The following is an 18,139-nucleotide window of genomic DNA, read 5'->3' on the forward strand; positions in this document are numbered from 1 at the left end:
ACTGCTGGACCTTATTGTACACCAGTGAATTTCCTGAAAGACAGTCGAAGACGAGCTGAGGAGAAAGCACATCCCTAGTGCAGCACCTAGTTGCACAAAACGCAGTGCTCTCAGCTCGCCAGAAGGGGAACAAACAATCGACAAAAGAAGGCGATGGGAGAACAGCGTAGATCTACCGATGAGGACAGCAAGAAGAAATCCGCGAAGTATAACCAAGCGGATCAAGCAGCGTCGAAAAAAGAAGGAAACCCAGCAACAACAACCTAAACTGAATAGCGACGGCGTTGGCCCCACAGTAGCAAAGTCAAAGTCAACTACAACCGCAAAATCAGCGCCAAATAAAAAAGAACAGGTAAACCACGGTCAGAGGCTATTCTCATCAAGCCGAATAGAGGGAGGTATTTTGTGGAAGTTTTTCGGAAGTTCGCAACAACGCCAAACCGGCGGACTCGAACTGGCGATATACTTTTCGAGTTTGGCTCGAATACCGATAAGAAGAGTATGTTCTGCGAGACAGTCCAGAGCATTCTAGGAACGAAACCATTGGTTTCCAGCCTAGAAGTCATGTACACTCTTGAAATAAGGGATATAGATTGTCTCACTAATACGGAAGAGGTGGAGGAGCGATAAAAAGGGATTACCCAGCCATGAGCAAACTTAAGGAGGGAGTTACATCTGTCAACTCCAGAGGACAAAAATTGGCAATTGCCACTATCCCTGAGAAGGCAGCGAACCAACTGGGAAAATAAAGATCGGATGAATTATTAGTCCTTCGTGTCAGTGGTCCAACGGTGCAAGATTTCACGGCCAGTGATCATCAGTACATTTCATTCGAAGTGACAAAAGGCTCTTCCCAATATTTTGCCATCCGGCAAACATCTCCACTACCGCAAGACGCCGCTCATTGTCTTTTATAGTCGATCAACACTCATAACTATAGAGAGCGATAGGACGAACAACATTGTGGTAAATTTTAGATTTGAGCCGTTCGTTGATACGTTGATCTCAAAGAACACTGCGCCACTTCATCCATCCGCTAATGCGTCTTAATTTCATAACGCAGTTCTCCATTGGCAAATAGCATTGACCCGGGATATTTATATCGCTCAATTCTGGGCAGGTCGCTTCCGCTGACAGTGATTGTGCCTGTTACAGGTTCTATTTAGATTCAATCTGAGACCGTGTTGCATGAGGCGATCATTCCATTTTTAGACAAGTTGCTCGAGATCAGTTTTACTATCAGACATAAGACTACATATTGTATGTGCTATTAAACAGGAGATTGTATTGAACGTTCGATTTACCGCGTGATAGTGAGGGCGTTTCCTTGATAAACACCAACAGAGACACGAAGCGGTTTCAATACACCCGCCTTACTTTCCGGATCGTGGTAGAACAATTGAACCCAGTGCACGAGTTCCTCTGGCAAGTGTTGTCGTAGAGCATCCCAGAAGACTTCTTGTGGCACATGGTTAAACGCTCTCTCTATATCCAGAAATGCAACGTAAAGAGGGCGATGCTTCTCACGGTGTTTCTCCATGAATAACCACGCAGTGTGTACTGCATCAGTAGTTCCGCAATTCTTGACATACCCCGCCTGATTCAGGGTTATTTTATCAATTTCGCGAATACGGTTGTAAAGAATTCGTTCAAAAACCTTCATGGTATGGGAAAGTAACCGGATCGGACGGTAATTTGAACATTCTGCTGGACTACCTTTCTTTTTCCATATTGAACCTGTGGTATTTTCTTGCCAGTCAGATGGTGCTCTACCTTTTTAAATAACACGATTAAATGATTCACTGAGCCACAGTGTTGGGTTCCAGCTCTTCGCTTTCCAGAGCTCAGATGCGAACTGCTCCAAATGTTGGCAATGATTGTGGAAGTGGAGGTTGAACAAATTCAGTTGAAATCTGCTCGAAATATCGAATTGTTCAGCGTGCCGGAGGCTCAGCCGAGGTAACGCTTAGATCCGCAGAGTATAAGCGTGGGAAAAAGGAACTTCGCCACGAAATCAAGAGGCAGAAGTCATGCTGCTTTCAGGAGATAATCAACGTCATCAACAGAGAGCTATGGGGCCTTGGGTATAAGCTGGTTACCAAAAAACTCGGTACCCAGTGGTCACCCTGTTCTATGCAAGCAGGAAGAAATCGTGGAGGCTATTTTCCTGCCACCTCATGGGGTCTAGCGAGTCAACCAGACATTCGTGCCATCATTTACGATTGTCTGAATTGCACTTCAGCTCCTCCCATGACTTCCCGAAACGCTCGCACTCCTGTTCTACTGTTGTGTGCAAATTGCCCTTGGGCGATCCACTCGTAGGACTTCTTGGGAGAGTGGATTCCATTGCATGGCATAGCTTTCCTATCACATCGCATACGAGCGCCAAGCCTGTGCGCCGACCAAGTTGTTCGTTTGAAATATTGTCAGGCCACGTACTCCGATGAAACGACGCAGACAGGTATTGTCAAAAATTTGGAGCTTTTGAGTGACAGTAGAGTTCACTTTCCATGTGCTACTCCCAACACAGAAAGAACAACTGAGAACCTTTGTTTTGTTATCTGAAACTCTCCTTGCTTCTCTTTCCAAATCCAGAACCATTTGCCTAAGGTCCATGCCCGGTAAGAGAAATATCATTGTCCATTGAATTCCTCCACGTCCTCCAGACAAGGTAGTACAAAGAATGTCACCGATAACAAGAAGAAATAATATCGGCGGCAGGATGCAATCCTGGCAGACTCCGCTTTGGACCTACGAAATTTTACTTCGGTGCAGCACGTGACGTTTTGCGCTATCACATGTCGCTCTGATAATAGCTATTGGTTTCTCCGGAATGACCTCCCCCTCCGTTCGAGTGCATTGATGGCCAAAATGATTTCTATTCTGCTTGGAGCACCAGTCTATATTCGCAAGTTACGATGACTAGCCACTTCATCCACAAGAGGAGGAAACTCACCGGATATGATACGGTTAAGAGCCATGGTGGAGTGTTCCTTCCACCTCTTCAGTCGACCATTGACGTGCTTCACAGGACTATCGAATAATTTGCGACCACATGCAAGCTCTTTCGTGGTGCGATATACAATTCTTAAATCATTACGATTTGTGGTATCTTCCGCTGTCCTCACCAGCGCCTCCATATACCACGGTGAACTTCTCGGAATTTCGCTCGATATCGAAGTTCGAACGCGTCGCCTTCAACCCCTTCCGTTCATTGATCCGCTTCCATGCTTCCTCCGTCAGGCAGATCTTATAACGTCTCTTCGGGCAGTAACCGACGACTTGTTTAGCGCCCGAGAAAAGAGTATTTTTGATGACGGCACAATGCTCATCGATATTCTCAGGCACATTACTCAGTAGATCTGCGGCTCGATTAGCAAGATAGATCTCCCGCTCTCGAGCGACAGCTGGGTCGTACAAGCGGGCGATGTTAAACTTAGGGGGTCGCAGCTGAGAGCCACCAACCCTGCGAGAAGCGGCGGACGCAGCACGCAAGCGAACGTAAGTGACCATCAGATGGTGATCCCTGTCAGAGTCGATGTCAACACCTCTCTTGTTACACACATCCAGAAGACAATTCTTAAAACTGCTGTTGATCGCGAAGTGGTCGATCTGACTGCTCATACGTTTCCATACTCCAGGCTACATATTGCGGATGTTGAGCGACTATTTAAAGGACCGTTTCCCACTCGACTCGACCCGGGAAGAATAGCGCAGAATGAAGCTAATATCGGGGTTGGCTCAGGGATTTATCCTTGGTCCGATACCTGATGAATGGCATCTGGTCGGATACGCGGATGATGTTGCGGCATTGGTTACCGTAAGCACGGTTAAGCAACCTCAGTGCACAATGCGAATGATGATGTAATGAGTAAGCAGATGAAAATGGATCGTCGTTGTGCAGATCAAGGAGAGGGTTCCCACAGAATCAATATTCAGGCTGGTAAAATCATGATCTTGTCGAAGCCAGCGGTGAAGTACCTCGGTTATTCCGATCGCTTTCCATGTGGCCGAGCGTAGGTTTATATAACCACAGAAAAGGCGGGGGAAATATCGAAACTGTCGCTTTTGGAGAGAGTACCCATACCCTTTCCATATGGCAACAATCTTGGGAAAGAGAATCGAGAGGTAGATAGCCGCACACCGGCACTTTGTACGTACCCCGAAAAAAAGGAGGGAGATACCTGTAACCGATTCAAAAAACTCCGATTTTTTTGTCTAAAAAGGTTGTACATTTTTCGTGTAATAAACCCTGAAAATTTCAAACCATTTCTGAAGAGAGTTGCCACTCACTTAGTGTATGTTTCCGTTCTTCGCGAGCAATCTTACCAAGGTAAAATGGTTATATGGTTTTTAAGGTTTTGTGTAAACACAAAGCCTTATTAAAATCGGTTTACTGTCTGTCTGTCTGTCTGTCTGTCTGTCTGTCCGTCTGTTTGTCTGTCTGTCTGTCTGTCTGTCCGTCACACGCATTTTTCTCGGAGACGGTTATAGCGATTGACACCAAATTTGGTAGAAAGGTGGGAACTGTGAACTCACGCATACAGTGAATTACATCCTTTTAGGTTGAATTTAAGGGGGGGTCCCCATACATGCAAAAGGGGGTGTAAAACTTTTTTTCATCAAATATAGTCATGTGGGGTATCAAATTAAAGGTCTCGATTAGTACTTTTCAAAGTCGATCTTAGTTTTGACATTCGTTGGAAGGGTGGGGAGCGCGGTGGGTTGAAAGTGATCACTTTTTTAAGGGGGCCATTCTCAGAAACTACCAAACCAAAAAATCTGAAAAAAATCAGGAGGCTGCCACTATATGGTGCCTGGGCTCCGAAATACCTTCCATGCCGATATCTGTTTAAATAAAGTTAATAATAGTATAATACTACAATTTTGTGTCATTGGTTAGAAACCCCCCTTAAGTTCATCCTAATACCATGAAATGCAGTAATATAGGCTAGAATATAGAGCATGATCCTACCAAGTTTGGTGGAAATCGCACTATTACTAACAAAGTTATAATACCTCAAATTTGTTGCTTCTTTGAAAATTGAAGACTATGAATGTCAATATCACCCGAAAGTGGATATTCTCACATAATATATGGATATATTACGTGCTACGTACTAAGAAATACACAAAACCTTTCGTACCTGAAGCGTCCAGCTTCCGGTTTCCCGACTTGTTTTAACTTTGCCCTCTTTTCATTAAGACAATATAGTTTGGATCGCAATTGAAATCGAATTGAATGGCAATGTGCGTGCGGTAAATCTGATAGACTTTATAGCAATCAATGATAGAAGCTGTTGTTGGTCCGGCAATGATTGCATATATATATATATGACATTGAGAAAAAAGTGGGAATTATTCATATTGTGAGATGGCTTTTCACCACAATGTAGCGCCGAAGAATTTCAGAGAAGTATATCCCGGATTTGTTTATGTATCGCAGTGCCTCCATTAGTGGATGTGATGCTATCCACTGCAATTGAAGCTCATCAGCACCAAAAATCTGATGTCTGATGCCTCCATCCCGCTTCCTCATTACAGGCTGGACACATCTCATCTTGGAAATAGCCTATTCTGGACATATCCCTAGCTACTGAATTATGGCCAGTCCAAATTTCCGCAAAACTTCTGCAAATACTTCTGCTTTTCGACAGAATAAACTTTGCAGTTTCTGATTCTGATAGGAAGAGCTTGGTGTGTTCAGCCGCATTAAAGCTCTGTACCTGGCATTATGGGAAGCTTGTTCCCAATTTTTGATAGCAGCATTAGGCAATGCTACGGGGATGAGGGAAATTAAAACCTCTCTTGCTAAAGCATCGAGGATTTCTTTTTCTTCTATACAACAATGACGGGGTACCCAGAGTAGCTCCACTGTTTTGCATCTAGAAACAGAGTTCAATCGGTTTCTACATTCCTGAACGATGTTTGAAGAGTGATAAAGGGGCTGCTCAACGCCCTCAATGCAGCTTGACGATCACTACAGATTGCAATGCGCTTGCCCTTCAACCCATTGTTCTCCAATTATCCAGTTTGCCGCCCTTGTGATCGCATACACTTCAGCCTGAAAGATCGTTGCATATTGTCAAAAGGGAAAAATCCACTTGACTCGCGTCATGTACATGGCACCGGTAATACCCAGATAGACAGTTCCTTGCAGTGTGGCTAGTTGACAGTGAAAATTCTTTTGTTTCACCTTAACCCACAATACTACAGATGTATAAGTGAACATTGGCCTAATGATAGCAACATACAGTGCCTGTCCATGAAATTATGATCGATGACCCTGTTTGAGAAAATTTACTATATCATTGGGTTTTCGAATGTACGGAAAAATCAAAATATGTTGTCATCTTTATTTGTTTTTCCACTACCTAGTATGGGACATGAGAATGAAATTAGAACTGTAATTTGCCTACTAGTGGCTTCATTCTGTTGAAAGTCGTATTTTAAGCTGGTCGATTTTTAAGGTTTTGTGTAAAAAAAACCGTATTAAAATCGATTCACTGTCTGTCTGTCTGTCACACACACTTTTCTCCAAAACGGCTAAACCGATCCGAACGAAATTTGGTGGACAGACGGGAACTATGAAATCCCACATTTACAGCGAGTAAAATAAATTTAGGTGGATTTAAAAAAATAGTCGTATGGGGAATCAAATAAAAGGTCTCGATTAGTATTTTTCGAAACTGATATTAGTTTTGGCGTGAATTGTAAAGTGCGTGAATAGGAGTCAAAATGTACGCACTTAAAGTGAGCCAGGACTCATTTTCGGAAACTACCCAAACCAAAAATCCGAAAAAAATTACGGAAGTGCGTTTAAATGAAATCTAGGCCTCAAAATGTGTCCCATTCCGATATCTGCTCAAATAAACTTACTAATAGTATATTACCAACTTTTAGAAATTGACTGAAAAACTCCCCTTAAGTTCATCCTAGGAGTACTAAATTTTCCTACGGCATAGAGGGCAGTATCGTGCATACGCATGCCAAGTTTCATAGTTATAGCAGTTCAAACTTATCAATTTCGTCATCGCCGTCATAATTAATGAGAATAATTGACAGTCGAGTGAAACATTAAAATTCCATTCAAGAAGAATCTATTTCTTCCCAGCCCTGTTTTATATCTGATTTAGGTTAAATTTTCTGCATTTGTTAATAATATTAAATTCAGAATGTGAAGCGTATGAGGTTGACTACTATCAATACAGGGCTTTCTATCAAATGATTTATTTAAATCGCTTTCTAAAAAATAGAGGGCAATGGAATTTTTAGCTATGTGACACGCAGCTGTCATGCACTCGTTGCTCCTCACATCTTCTTCTTTTTCTTTAGCCTTTGACCCGTCGGGGTCAGATCGTCATGATCGGTTTCGCCATTTTTTTTTATCAACTACCTGATGTGGATGTAATTGCGAGGAGTCTAAGTCTTCTAAGACAGAAAGCTCTGTCCCAGAACTAGGCGATTTAAATATCCCGAGTCAATGCTATTAGCCAATGGAGAACTGGGTTATGCTCCTCACATAGGGAAAAACAAAACCTTTTATACCTGAATCGTCAAGTTTCCGGTTTCCCGACTTGTCCAATATTGTTGTGCCTTTTGTGTTTTTTTTTTTGAAAATCAGAAAATTAAGAGTATAACAGTTTTTTTGTGAGGTTTGTATTGTGTTTAACGGTACATATGAGCAAAAGCATTGATTTTATTTTGCATATACACCTCATTTTGTTAACACCGGTAAATTAACAGGGAACAAGTAAAAAAAGAGATATTAAGGTAAAATAGAAGATGCAACTGCCCCTTTTGAAAAAGGGAAGAGCAAGCTATGTAGGGATTTTGTACTGACAAGTCGGGAAACCGGAAGCTGGACGCTTCAGGTACGAAAGGTTTTGTATATTTGTTAGTACGTAGCACGTAACATATGCGTATATTTATGAGAATATCCACTTTCGGATGATATTGACATTCATAGTCATGCTCTATGTCATACCCTATATTATTTCGTGGTGCTAGTATGAACTTAAGGGAGGTTTTGCAGCCAATTACTAAAAATTATAGTAACATACTATTATTAACTTTATTTGTACAGATATCAGTATGGAAGGTATTTCGGAGCCCAGGCACCATATAGTGGCAGCCTCCTGATTTTTTTCAGATTTTTCGGTTGGGCAGTTTCGGAGAATGGACCCCTTAAAGGAATGATTACTTTCAACCCTCCGCACTCCCCACCTTTCCAACAAATGTCAAAACTAAGACCGGCTTCGAAAAGTATAGTACTAACTGAGACTTTTAATTTGATACCGCACATGAGTATATTTGATGAAAAAAAAATGTACACCCCCCTTTTGCATGTATGGGGACCCCCCCTCCTCCCCCTTAAATTCGACGTAAAAGGATGTAACTTACTATATGCGTGAGCGTTCACAGTTCCCACCTTTCTACCAAATTTGGTGTCAATCGCTATAATCGTCTCCTAGGAAAATGCGTTTGACGGACAGATAGACAGGTAGACAGACAGACAGGTAGACAGAAAATGGCTATGGGAAGGATACCCAGAACATAAAACCACCATGGAAGACGAGAGAAGGAGTAAACTTACGGTGCAGGGGCTCGGAACCCCAGTACCGGCGGCTTTTGGGAGTGAGCAAGCGGGCTCCCGGCCGTCGATATCGCTCGACCGCAGTGCCTCGGTGGTGGACAACTTGGCCACCTTGGCATATAATGTTACAAGTGATTTCGATCTGGAGAAGGAAGTGTTCAAGCGAAGTACGACTCTACCGAGAACACCAGTAGCAAGAACAAACAAGGATGAACTGAAGACGGATCGTTGGACGACAAAAACCGTGACAACACCCACCACATATGTTCAAAATGCGCGACAGCAGGAGGTGCCCCAGGAACAAGAAAAGGATCCTTTCAAAAGAAGCTCATCAACTTTAAGATCTCCACCAATGCTAAAGACGATGAAGGATAAAGCACAGGCAAGATCAACAACCGCCAAAAGTGAAGCAGCGTATAAAAGGAGTAACCCTGTCGGGGCTTATAGGGAGCGGAGTCCCGATCCGGAGGAATTACCCTTTATCCAGCTTGGGGCAAAAATAGTTGAGCTGTCCGAGTTCATGAAGGACAAGCACAACGTGCACCAAGCCATAAAGAATATGGTGAGGGCTATTAGAGTCCTCTATGTATAACAGATCGCAGGTGGAGGAAAAGAACACCAAGGATACGCCGAACCCCGCTGTGCCAACAGTGTCGCAAGCAACCCAAGTGACGCCTAACCGTACTACCATCGAATCCCAGCGAAATAAGCGAGTACGTGAAAAAGAGGCGGATCCTTTAAATAATCAGCAGGCGCCTAAGAGAAAAAAAGGCGGACAGGACATCCTGAAAACCAACACCAACAGCGCAGAAGGAGGAAAGCATGCAGCGAATGTAGAAAAGTCGACTAGCGTTGCGAAGCCCAAGACGAACGAAAACGATGGATGGACTAAAGTTACCAGCAAAAAAGCGAAAGAAAAAGCAAAAGTACGAACCCGTCCAGATGCGATTGTTATTTCCAGTAAGGGCAATCTGTCCTACGCGGAGATACTTAGAAAGGTCAAAGCGGATCCCGACCTAATAGATCTGAGCGGAAATGTGAATCGAATCCGAAGAACCCAGAGAGGGGATCTCATGTTCGAGCTGAAAAGATCCAGCGTGGGCAAGGCTGATGACTTTCGCACTCGGGTGAAGGACTCACTTGGGGAGAATGCCGCAGTGCGTGCCCAAAAACATGAGAACTACATACAATGTAAGGATCTCGATGAAATAACATCAAAATCAGAAATTTGTGCTGCTCTGAAGGAGCAATTCAAGTTGCAAGACCTTGCCGAGGAGTCTGTTGTGAGTTTACGAAAAGCCTATGGCGGTACTCAAACGGCCACAATACGAGTATCAGCGGAGACAGCGCAGAAGTTGTTGGCAGCCGGAAAAGTTCATATTGGATGGGTTGTCTGCCGGTTAAGGGAACAGACTTCACTAAAGAGGTGCTTTAAATGCCTCATGTTTGGGCACTTCGCCAAGGTATGCAGGATCGATGCAGAAGGTGTGGGGAGAAGGGCCATATTGCCAGAGAGTACAATAGGGACCCCAAATGCCTATTGTGCGAAGTGAAAGAGGGACAGGATACCCGGCATATTGCCGGAAGTAGTAAATGTCCGGAATTTAGGAAGGCGCTCACTACAATAAGAAAATGAAGTTTATTCAAATAAACCTGAATCATTGCAGGGTCGCTCAGGATTTACTTGAGCAGACCACGTTCGAATCTGAGATGGAAATCGCCATCATAAGTGAGCCGTACAGAAACCGTCACGGTGGTGTATGGGTCACAGATTCGACTGGTAGAGCGGCGATATGGGCTTGTGGTCGACAGGCCATACAATGTACTGCAAGTCAGGCAGCCAGTGGCTTTGTGTGGGCGAAAATAAGTGGTGTATATGTATACAGCTGCTACGCCCCACCAAGTTTGAAACTGCCTGAATTCGAGCAAATGCTTGATAATCTTGTTCTCGACGCAAGGGGACGAAGTCCAAAGGTGATTGCTGGTGATTTTAATGCTTGGGCTCTAGAGTGGGGTAGCAGAGAATCAAATGCTAGGGGGCGCAGTTTAATAGAAGCTTTCGCGCAGATGGATATGGTTTTGGCTAACGTAGGTGCTGTGAACACCTTTCAGAAAGGGGGGTCAGGCTCGGTTGTAGACCTGACCTTTGTCAGCCCTTCGCTGGCGCGTGGTATGTCCTGGCGCGTCAGCGAACGCTACACCCACAGCGATCACCAGCCAATCTTCTTTGAGACCTGTGTCGAACCTCAGGGCAAAGAGCTATCATGCCCGAAGCCGAAAAAGATTTCAGGCTGGTCTGCAAAATCTTTGGATGAGCAGACCTTTATAGAGGTGTGGTTAGATCAACCTGATAAAGCAGGCACTTCGACGGAAAGAGCCGTCCATCTGGCCCAATGCATCGCCAAAGCATGTGACGCGTCCATGCCTAGGAGGTGCTCATTCCCCCGTAGAAGACCAAACTACTGGTGGAATGATGAACTGACCGGTCTTCGATCAGCCTGCCACCGAGCCAGAAGAGCGGCTCAGAGGGCGGTAGGTAGAGTCGAACAAGGGCAGAAAGAGTGCGCCTATAAGGCAGCCCGCAAAACCCTCAAGCTCGCCATCCAGCGAAGCAAGAGAAAATGCTTTAAGGAGCTCTGCTCAGAAGCGGACGTAAACCCGTGGGGGAGAGCTTATGGAATCGTGATGGGACGCTTCAGAGGCCGTTCCTCTCCGCAGATCACGTGTCCCACCCTCTTGTTGAAAATCATCCAGGGGTTATTCCCCCAGCAAGAGGAGAGCACCGACACATTCCAACCACCTCTGAATGTGACGGCAATCCCGCCAGTCACCAGGGACGAGCTGCTGGAGATCTGCGGCAGAATAGGAGACAATAAAGCGTCAGGCCTGGACGGAGTACCGAATAAGGCCCTTAAGCTTGCCGTGAAATCCAGGCCGGACATGTTCGCTGAGTTGTTCGAAGCGTGCATGTCCGAGGGAATATTTCCAGCGGCATGGAAGCGACAGAAGTTGGTACTTCTGCCTAAGCCTGGTAAACCTCCAGGTGAACCATCGTCATACCGACCCATATGTCTTTTGGACACGTTGGGGAAAATGTTAGAGCGGGTAATCTATAATAGATTACTCCCGGTTGTTGAGAGCCAAGGCGGCCTTTCAGATCGGCAGTATGGGTTCCGAAAAGCCAGATCAACCATTGATGCCATCAAATTTGTTACTGGCTTGGCCGAAGATGCAATTCATGGAAAGGGTAGTACCAGCAAATATTGCGTGGTAGTAACCCTGGATGTGAAAAATGCATTCAATTCGGCTAATTGGAGTCTAATACGGAAATCTTTAGCCAAAGTTGATATTCCTGCCTATCTCGCTGCTATCGTCGATAGTTATTTAACTGAAAGGAGGCTCTGGTATGACACCGATGACGGGCCCCAGAAGTATGTTGTTTCCGCGGGTGTCCCGCAGGGCTCCGTATTGGGCCCACTACTGTGGAGCATCATGTACAACGATGTATTTAATCTTCCCCTTACGGAGGAAGTCACAGTGGTGGGTTACGCTGACGACATAGCATTGGTTGTTGTCGCAAAGCATCTCGAAGATGCTGAGTTATACTCAAGCGAGGCAATCAGTGCTGTCAAATGCTGGTTAGAGAGCTCTGGTCTGACGCTTGCCGAGGAAAAAACGGAAGCGGTCCTCATTACGAAGCGCCGGAAGAGAAATTACGCCTGTGTTAGAATCGGGAATCATATTATCACATCCAAGCCGACCATCAAATACTTGGGGGTGATGATAGACAGGAAGCTCAGCTTTAAGCAACACGTACAGTATGTTTGTGATAAATCATCCACTGCTAGTATGGCCCTGGCGAGGATGATGCCGAACGTGGGAGGGCCACGGCATACCTCTAGGTTGCTTATAGCCAGGGTGGTGACCTCAATCATGCTCTATGCTCTATATCAGTTAATACTAGCAAACTGAATGCAGTCTACAGGAGCTCTGAGGGTATGCTCTGCCTTCAGGACTGTCTCAGATGATGCAGCATTCGTCATCTCGGGAATGATGCCGATTGATATCTTGGCAGATGAGATGGCGAATATATACCATGCGAAGTCAATTTCTCCCTTAATGCAGACGAAGAACGCTGAAAGGGAGAGATCCATAAATAGATGGCAAGAGCGGTGGGAACGCTCGGGAAAGGGTCGGTGGACTCACAGGTTCATTCCTGACATCAAGGAGTGGTTGGAGAGACGACACGGTGAGATTAACTATAATCTCACCCAGTTTCGCACGGGGCATGGAGGATATCTCCAATACCTTCACAGGTTTAAATTGGAGACCTCACCCGACTGTCCAATTTGTAATGGAGTCCCAGAGGACCCAGAGCATGTATTCTTCCACTGTCCGAGATTTGTGGAAGAAAGGAGGAATCTCGAGGAGACTCTAGGAGAGGTGCTGGTACCAGAAAATCTGGTGCCGAAAATGCCAGCACATCAAGAGAATTGGGATGCGGTAAACTCCATGATCGCATCTATCCAAAATAAACTGCGAAAAGCAGAGGAGAGGAGAAAAACGCGGTCACGTGCGCCGCGTATAGAAGAAAGGTGACAAAGCTAGGATGAGCTGACTCCGCCCCGTGATGTAGTACCTTATGGTGGTTCCGCGGAGCAGGGAGGGAGTCGGGGGTGGTTTTAGTGGGTAAAAATCCCACACGCTGGTGTGTCCAGACCAGTGTCTTTTTGAAGATTTCCACCTCCTCAACAAAAACAAGTCGGAATACCGGAAGCTCGCGCTTCGGGTATAAAGGTTTTGTGTTCATCTTATGTGAGAAACTTCAACGCACATTTTTCTGTCCGTATATAACTACAAATCCAACATAATCCTTCATATTTTTCCAAACTACGAGACATACGTACATATTAGAGCCATAGATATCACGCTCACCTTAAACAAACAAACTGCCTATTACCTACTGTACACATATATGCACGTATCTAAATTTATCGTACCCATATTTCCGATTTACGTCTTATATCTAACTGAATTAGGCACTACCCGCAAAGTTCATTAGCACGCATATATTATATACCTACATACACACATGTCTGGCTGACAAATAACTAAAAAACTAACCCAAAATAATTGTCTGCGACCCAATTCGTAAGAACTCATTTCGTTGTGATATTGACGAATTGATATGTGATGATGACGTCATGCGGGTTGTAGAGTGCACGAAATTCACAAAAAATTGTAAAGTTTCATCCCCTATAACTTTGTTAATAATAGTTGGATTTTCTTCAAACTTGACCAAACTGTGCACTATATTCTTCATTACACGCATGCCAAATTTTGTACTCCGGGGATGAACATAAGGGGGGGTGCCGGGTAAATTTCTAAAATGTGGAAATATACTATTGTTAACTTTATTTGTGCAGATATCGCAACCGGATATATTTTGAGGCCTAGATTTCGTAGAGATGCACCACTGTGATTTTTTTCAGATTTTTCGGTTGGATAGGTTCTGAGAACGAGACCTGTTACACTTTTTGGGGGTCATATTTTGAACCCTCACTCCCCTACGTTTCATCTAATATCAAATATTGAACCAGATTCGAAAAGTACTAATTGAGACCTTTCATTTGATACCCTACATGGCTACGTTCTGTGAAAAAAAAATTTGCACCCTCCATTCACATGTACGGGGAGCCCCCCCTTAAACTTAACACAAGATGGCGCCACTTACTGCATGTAAAGGGATCACCAGAATACATACTCTCACCAATTTTCGTGACAATCGGTCAGGCCGTTTCCGAATAAATCGGGTGTGACAGACAGACAGACAGACAGACAGACAGACAGAGTATAACTCAGCATCTTCGAGATGCTTTGCGACAACAACCAGCGCAATGTCGTCAGTGGTGGGTTACGCTGACGACATTGCGCTGGTTGTTGTCGCAAAGCATCTCGAAGATGCTGAGTTATACTCAAGCGAGGCAATCGGTGCTGTCAAATGCTGGTTGGAGAGCTCTGGTCTGACACTTGCGGAGGAAAAAACGGAAGCGGTCCTCATCACGAAGCGCCGGAAGAGAAATTACGCCTGTGTTAGAGTCGGGAATCATATCATCACTTCCAAGCCGGCCATCAAATACTTGGGGGTGGCGATAGACAGGAAGCTCAACTATAAGCAACACGTACAGTATGTTTGTGATAAATCATCCACTGCCAGTATGGCCCTGGCCAGGATGATGCCGAACGTGGGAGGGCCACGGCATACCTCTAGGTTGCTTATAGCCAGGGTGGTGACCTCAATCATGCTCTATGCGACCCCAGTTTGGAGCGAGGCGTTGCGGATGTCAGTTAATACTAGCAAACTGAATGCAGTCTACAGGAGGACAGCTCTGAGGGTATGCTCTGCCTTCAGGACTGTCTCAGATGATGCAGCATTCGTCATCTCTGGAATGATGCCGATTGACATCTTGGCAGATGAGATGGCGAATATATACCATGCGAAGCCAATCTCTCCCTTATTGCAGACGAAGAAGGCTGAGAGGGAGAGATCCATAAATAGATGGCAAGAGCGGTGGGAACGCTCGGGAAAGGGTCGGTGGACTCACAGGCTCATTCCTGCCATCAAGGAGTGGTTGGAGAGACGACACGGTGAGATTAATTATAATCTCACCCAGTTTCTCACGGGACATGGAGGATATCTCCAATACCTTCACAGGTTTAAATTGGAGACCTCACCTGACTGTCCAAATTGCGATGGAGTCCCAGAGGACCCAGAGCATGTATTCTTCCACTGTCCGAGATTTGTGGAAGAAAGGAGGAACCTAGAGGAGACTCTAGGAGAGGTGCTGGTACCAGAAAATCTGGTGCCGAAGATGCTAGCACATCAAGAGAATTGGGATGCGGTCAACTCCATGATCGCATCAATTCAAGATAAATTGCGAAAGGCAGAGGAAAGGAGAAAAACGCGGTCACGTGCGCCGCGTATAGAAGAAATGGGATTAAGCTAGAGTGAGCTGACTCCGCCCCGTGATGTAATACCTTATGGTGGTTCTGCGGGGCAGGGAGGGAGTCGGGGGTGGTTTTAGTGGGTAAAAATCCCACACGCTGGTGTGTCCAGACCAGTGTCTTTTGAAGATTTCCACCTCCTCAAAAAAAAAAAAAAAAAAAAAAAAAAAAAAAGACAGACAGACAGACGGACAGACGGACAGACAGACACCGTCTCGATTCTAATAAGGTTTTGTTTCACACAAAACCTTAAAAAGGTAGACAGACAGACAGGTAGACAGACAGACAGGTAGACAGACAGATAGTAAACCGATTTTAATAAGGTTTTGTGTTTACATACAATTATAGTAAAGGAGGGTTTTCCCGAGCCCAAATTTTTCGGTTAGGTAGATTCTGAAAATGGGTCCATGATAAAAATGACCACTTTCCAGCCCCCGCCTTTTCCCCTTTTGCATTATATGGCAAACAAAATTATTGTGAGAGATCTTTTACTCTGAAAAGAAGCAGATGTGAAGCAGACAGAGAAAGTTGCGGGTGTTTTCTTTTTGGTAAGATATAACGAAAAGTGAAAGGTTTCGTTAATGCATCATAAAATACTTCAGTGCAAAGCTTTGATCATTTGATTTATTACATCAAAATCTAGTGATGCATTATACAAATCTGCTTTGATGAAATCCATCAAAAATTTGTACGGCGAACCATTTGAAATTGAACTTTTGGAAAGGCAAATGATCTCAAACATTGCAGTTGGTTCTACGCGCCTAGGTGACATACATGATAATGGACTGTGGAATATCAAATCAGGAGTATTGCACACGGGGGTATTTGGACATATCTGGTTTGCGGAAAAAGGAATCCACACATGGGTTTCACCAGACTGGACCACTTTCGACCAAATTGATAATGTTTAAAAACGGACGCCACCACCCGCAGCTTTGATGAATGTCAGAATATATAGTGGACCCAATGCAGATTCTAATCATTACCTCGTTATCATAGTGCTCTGAGTCCAAGTAACGACACCACCTTTTACTACCATATGAAAGAGAACACTGAAGCAATAAAGGATGAAGCCATTTCTTATACATACCAGAAAAAAGGAAATGCCGTAAGAACCACACCAAAAAGATGCACTGAAAATGAAGTATCACCATCTGATCTTCACAACGACCTGAAGAAGATTATCATTAGTATGCTTTTGCAACATATCTGGCCCCAGTCGCAAGAAACGTCGGACTGATTGTAAACTAGCAACGGAACAGAAAAATCCTGCATACCGCGCGTTGCAGTAATCTCAATACGCGGGCACGCACAAACACAAACACGCACAAACACTAAACACTCCATCGTAAGAAGAAGCGATATTATAGACAAAAACAACAAGCCTGGGAAAACGCTATCCATTTGCCCAATACATCATCGACCCATAACAAAGAGGACCTACTCCTGGAAAATCAGCAAGAGATCAGATATTCTTCCTGCAGTAAGCAATGGAATATGGACAAAATCCCCTACGATAGCGCAGCCAGGCTAAAACTGTTCATGGCCATGAAAGAGTTCAGTATCCCAAGATTGGAATAGGGTGGCCTTTAACAAAGTGCAAGGCCAGATAAAACAGCATCACTCTTGAAACCTTTCACAAACAAGGGGATGCCCTATAATGCAATTTTAACCTGGCCCTGGAAAAATTGATCCGTGATGCTGATGTAAATGCGAAAGGTACTATCCTGTTTAAGCTTATCCAATTGGTGACCTATGCTGACTACATTGACATAATGAGAAAAACAGCACTGGCCAACTGAAAACAAGTCGGGAAACCGAAAGCTGGGCTGGGATTAATGGTCAGTTAAGGTTTTATGGCTAAAAATCGCATTCTACTTTTTAAATGCGTTTTTCTCGAAGCTGCATGTTGAAAGTCAGCTGCCATCATAGCGCAAAATCTATCAAACGAAATTCTTTGAAATTTTCATGGCTTATTCAGAACGTATTTCTACGGTCCGCAAACTAGGATAATTGCGATTCATTCAGTAGTTTTTTTTATTCATTGAAGAAGCCGAAAAAAAACACCAACATTCAAAAAAAAAGTTTAACACGGCACCAAAAATTTAATTTTTAATATTTTTTAATAATCCTAGTTTGCGGACAGTAGTCAAGTCTATACGTTAAAATCACATTTACTTTTTTTCTTTAACATAAAAAAGCCAAAAAAAACGGTCTTTACACGGGATGACCCCCTTAATAATGATAATAATGAAAACTATTTGAAGATGACCTCCTAGTTTGGTACCAAGCTTTTCCAGCATTAATAAATCAATACAACAAATATGTTTTAGGCAAGGGGTAGCTTTCTCCAGACTACAATTTTTGGTTTTAAACCTAAACATATTTTCCGGGAGCGACCCCCCTTCTTCAGTACAAAACTACTTTAGTAGTGTAGTTTGGAAAAAGGTACCCCTTTTAGGCCGGACTACAAGTAGCAGATGAAAATCTACTCTCTTAACAAATATGCTTCCAAAAATTTCCTCATTTGTTAAGAGA

This window comes from Hermetia illucens, chromosome 1, assembly GCF_905115235.1.
Source record: "Hermetia illucens chromosome 1, iHerIll2.2.curated.20191125, whole genome shotgun sequence".
Lineage (NCBI taxonomy): Eukaryota > Metazoa > Arthropoda > Insecta > Diptera > Stratiomyidae > Hermetia > Hermetia illucens.